General features: G+C 44.4%; 1 long non-coding RNA gene across 1 annotated transcript; it reads right to left on the bottom strand.

Moving 5' to 3' along the window:
- Nucleotides 1-381: 381 nt before the first annotated feature.
- Nucleotides 382-4613, bottom strand: LOC308486956. The gene is made up of 2 exons (XR_013991411.1): nucleotides 4029-4613; nucleotides 382-1048 (listed from the first exon to the last, which is right to left on the bottom strand). It is a non-coding gene; the product is annotated as an uncharacterized lncRNA (long non-coding RNA).
- Between the last annotated feature and the right edge of the window lie 379 nt (nucleotides 4614-4992).

Here is a 4992-nt window from a genome sequence, read left to right as displayed (position 1 = left end):
ACACATACCCCTAAACATTTTGTGAATCTAAGTTTGGCCTCATTCAGGGACAGTATTTCAGTATCAATTTCAATTGAATTTCAATATTTCAATTTCAATATGAGTAGGAAAATTAGAGTACCCCTAAACTTTCTTTTTAGAAAAAAAGCACTGGCTTCCTAACAACTCCCTGCACCCTTAACAAATTGCATTTGCAGAATTATTATGCGAAGGGAAAGCGAAAACTGTTTAAAGAGTGATCATAGTGCTTTAAATGTATGTTGTGAATGTGGCTTCACCCTGCAATCCAATTAATGCCAACTCAGAAGTTGATCCTATTGAACTCAGTGGGACTTACTCCCAGGTAAGTATTGCAGCAAAACAGAAAAAGAGAAAAGTGTGTCTACGTTTCTGGATTTTATTTAGCAGATGCCCATTCTCCAATATTCCTGCATCAAAGCCATGACCCCACAGCTCTTGCTTACAAGATATGTCTTGATTCATTCCATCTTTTCAAACAGGGTGCTTCTCCCCACATCCTCTGAAGCTTGCAGAAACGGTTGTCAGGCCAGTGCATGATGTGGGATTAACGCCATGCCCTGCAACTTAGCATCCTCCATTCTGCGTGGTCCTGTCTGCCATTCCTGGAGACCTGATCGATTGCAAGCTGCCTTTCCGAAGCCAGAATACAGGAAGCTTCCGTGAAGGCATGCCTGAAGTGCAAGAGAACAGCTCCCTAATCTTTCGGCTAGGCAGGAATCGCCGAGGGCTAACCTTCCTATTGTTTGAAGCTGCTGCCGTTAGCTTGACTTGGCAGCCGAAGGTCAGATGCAAACACCAGCGGAATCTGGAACTCAGACTGCTCATGGAGCTGTAATGCTCATTCATGCTGATAGCATGGACCAAGCTGGCAAGGCACATGTCCCAACCCAAGTAGTCAATGCTAGCAGTGTGCAAAAGGACAGATTCACCAACTCAGCTGCTCTGCTGCCAGAGGGTTTCTCTTCTGGTCTGTTGATTTCACTGCTGCACCCTTTTCCCTGTCTCTCCACAATCTATATTGGGCAAACTTTTTAAAAAACAAACAGACATCAACTGCGGAATACCAAATATTTTCTTTTCAATACAGTTGGTGTACGTGTGTGTCTGGGACACTGAGTCAAGGGCTGGGGCCCTTTCACAGGTCAACATAGCTGTCAACTTTTCCCTTTTCTTGCGAGGAATCCTATTCGGAATAAGGGAATTTCCCTTAAAAAAAGGGAAACGTTGGCAGCTATGCGGGGCAACTTGATGCAAACCAATCATTTAACAAAGTCGGTGGCTACAGAAAGGTTCGATTTCTTCCCCTCGTGGAGCTAGGCTCTTCATATTAAAAAAAAAGGGAAAGGTTTTTCAGTTAAGCTTGGTTGCTTATACAAAAGCACTCATCAAATTGCTTGCTACGAGAAGCTTCAATTTTAAGCAGGCGAACTCCATTTCTGCAATCCTGCACACTTCTATCAAACTCATCTCCTCCGACCTCCGGTTCCTAATGTGCCTCAAGCGTGTAAAGCCAGGTCATTAGCAGGAAGGAGAAAGGGAAAGCTTTTCAAATGCGCTCATCTTGTGATACAAAACGTAGCTCATTTAAAAATTCACTTTTCGGTCATTTTCTTGCCGCTTCTCGGAGGAATATATTGCATCTCTGGGGATAAAACGCTAGTCGTTCTATGAAAATAAGATTTCTATCCCTAAGTGATATCGGAACGAAAAGATTGCACACGGTCTGAGTGGAAGCATAGGTAATTGCAGTGATTATATAGATAATCCAATCTATTAATGTTTAGGACAGTTTGGCTAGGCCCTATTATTTGATAACATGAGTGATAGGGATGTGAATATAACAAAAGCCCTGCGGGGTCACAGACTTGCAATAGACATTGGAAGAGCCATACTTGACCGATGGTTCAACTAGACCAGCATGCAGCTTCCTACAGCATCTAACCCAGGGGTGACCACCTTGGTGTCTTTCAGATGCTGCTAGACTACAACTCCTATCGTGCCCTATCATGGCCATGCTGGCTGGGACTGATGAGAGCTGAAGTCCAACAAAATCAGTACTACATTGGTTTCTCTAACCAGATGCCTCTGAGATGCTCACAAGCAGGACCTACAGTCCTCTCCAGGTGTTGCTCTCCAATAGCATGGTGCCTCTGGAGACACTTTGGCCCAGTATACCTGAAGGAGCGTCTCCACCCCCATCGTACAGCCCTGACACTGAGGTCCAGCTCCAATGGCCTTCTGGCAGTTCCCTCACTGTGAGAAGCGAGGGAAACAGGCGGAGGGCCTTCTCGGTAGTGGTGCCCACCCTGTGGAACACTCCCCCCATCAGATGTCAAGGAAATAAACAACTATCTGACTTTTAGAAGACATCTGAAGGCAGCCCTGTTTAGGGAAGTTTTTTATGTTTGATGTTTTATTACATTATTGTTGTTGTTGTTGTTGTTGATATTCTGTTGGGAGCCACCCAGAGTGACTGAGCAGAGAAAACCCAGCCAGATGAATGGGGTAAAAATAATAAATTATTACTATTATTATTATTCATACAGTCACGATGAAGGAATGCGGGTAGCTTGCCAATCGGAAGGTCAGTGGTTCGAATCCATGTGACGGAGTGAGCTCCCGTTGCTCTGTCCCAGCTCAAATCCACGTGACGGAGTGAGCTCCCGTTGCTCCTGCCCACCTAACAGTTTGAGAGCATGCCAATGCAAGTAGATAAATAGGTACCACTATGGCAGGAAGGTAATCAGCGTTTCTGTTCGCTCTGGCTTCCATCACAGTGTCCCGTTGCACCAGGAGCGTTTTAGTCATGCTGGCCACATGACCCGGAAAGCTGTCTGTGGACAAACACCAGCTCCCTTGGCCTGAAATCAAGATGAGTGCCGCAACCCCATAGTCACCTTTGACTGGACTTAACTGACCAGGGGTCCTTTACCTTTTTTTTTTTTTTTTTTTTTTTTACAGTCCTGATGACTAGGAACCATTGATAGATTTACATTCTCTAAAGCCATCCAAACTGCGTCTTCATGATGCATAAAGTTGTTCAGTAAGAAAGGTAAAGGAAATAAGGAGATTTTGCTGACCACCAGTTCCAGCAATATGAAAAGAAACAAGCACAAAGATGCATAGCAGCACTGTCAAAAGAGAAGGCATTTACATATGTGTTATGGATTAAATTTCAATTTTTTAGGTTAAAAAAGATCACCCCAGTCAACTGAGTAGTTAACATTTCAGAAGAAAATAAACGTGCTTTGCATTTTTAAACAACAACTTAGACAGGGTTTCCCAAACTTGGGTCTCCAGCTGCTTTTGAACTAAAATTCCCACCATCCTCACTAACCTCTGGTCCTGCTAGCTAGGGATGATGGGAGTTGTAGTCCAAAAACAGCTGGAAACTCAAGTTTGGGAAACCCTGACTTACAGCATGATCCAGGCCAGAGTTAAAAGCTGATCATATGCTCCAATTTTACCATGGGGCTGTGGTCAAAGAAGCCAGGTCTACTCTTGTGCCTACTCTCAAATTCAGTATGCACTCCCCCTGTCCCCAATATCCCAAATTCAGTTCTTTGTCCTGCTGTCATGCCTTAGTGTTCACATGTGCACTGTCGCAATTAATTCATACATGTGTACCAACAGTAAAAAGGGCTCAGCTGATCTATTTTATTTGCAACCGACCAAGAGCATAACTGTTCTTAACCTGAAGCACCACTTTAGCTAATGGGGCTTCCCACTGCCACCACGATGCCGGAGTACGATTTCTGTTCTCACCCTGAAGCAAAGTTCTTAACCCGAGGTAATATTTCTGGGTTAGCGGAGTCTGTAACCTGAAGCGTATGTAACCTGAAGCGTATGTAACCTGAGGTACCACTGTATACTGTTTGTCAGTTGGCAACCTTAACTGCGAGCAAACGGAGGCATTTCTCAGCCACGTGTAAGTCGAATCAGTATTGTTCTCGTATGTGTTTGCAAGGTCACTCAAGGATAATAATAATAACAAAAAAGCTGCTTACTATGGTGAAACTGGCATTTCTAAACCCACGTGGAACAAATGGAATCTCGTATTTAGCAGGTGTGATTGAAAAACAGGAGAGGAATGATGTTCTTAACCTGATTTGCTCCCTTCTGAAAGGGGTTCTTCAGGCAGGTAAAACGTTGTCTCCTCACATTTGATAACTGCCCGTCAAGGTCTATTTCTGTTCTCTCAGGTATGAATGATGACAAAAATAGCTTCCTCATCCAGTCGCAACGTTCCGGAATCCATTTAGCAATGACACTGAATGTTTGAGGTTCCATGATGCAAATTTTAAAGGTGTGTGTGTGTGTGTGTGTGTGTGTGTGTGTGTGTGTGGAGAGAGGATGGATTCTTTCTCACCTTTCATTTGAAAGCTTCACAGATCAGTTGAGCATTTGAGGCGACGGACAACCTCGGATCCTATCAACCTCAGACTGGCGATTACAATATGTTTTTTGGAGTTAAGACAAGTTGAATGGGAACATGCACAAACGCTTTGCACATTCATGTGAGGGAAATCCAAAACAGCAGTTTTCATACTTTATATCCACAAGGCCCACTTGAGAAGGCTGAAAGTTACTGAGGCCCACCAGTCAGAGATCAATCTTGGAGACCAGCCTATGCTACGGGAGGTGGAGTTTGGCATAATCAGCTGTCAATGTCTGTCATCATTTCCTACCAAGATCGATTCCATCTTCGGAAATGGTTGTGTCTCGCCAGAGTGGTGCATGCTCTAGTTATCTCTCGTTTGGACTACTGCAATGCGCTCTATGTGGGGCAACCTTTGAAGGTGACCCGGAAACCACAACTAATCCAGAATGTGGCAGCTAGACTGGTGACTGGGAGCGGCCGCTGAGACCACATAACACCGGTCTTGAAAGACCTACACTGGCTCCCAGTACGTTTCTGAGAACAATTCAAAGTGTTGGTGCTGACCTTTAAAGCCCTAAACAGCCTAAACG

The sequence above is a fragment of the Podarcis pityusensis genome, assembly GCF_964106645.2.
Source record: "Podarcis pityusensis genome assembly, chromosome: 10".
NCBI lineage: Eukaryota > Metazoa > Chordata > Lepidosauria > Squamata > Lacertidae > Podarcis > Podarcis pityusensis.
The sequence above is the reverse complement of the archived record's forward strand: the minus strand, read 5'-3'. Positions and strand labels throughout refer to the sequence as shown.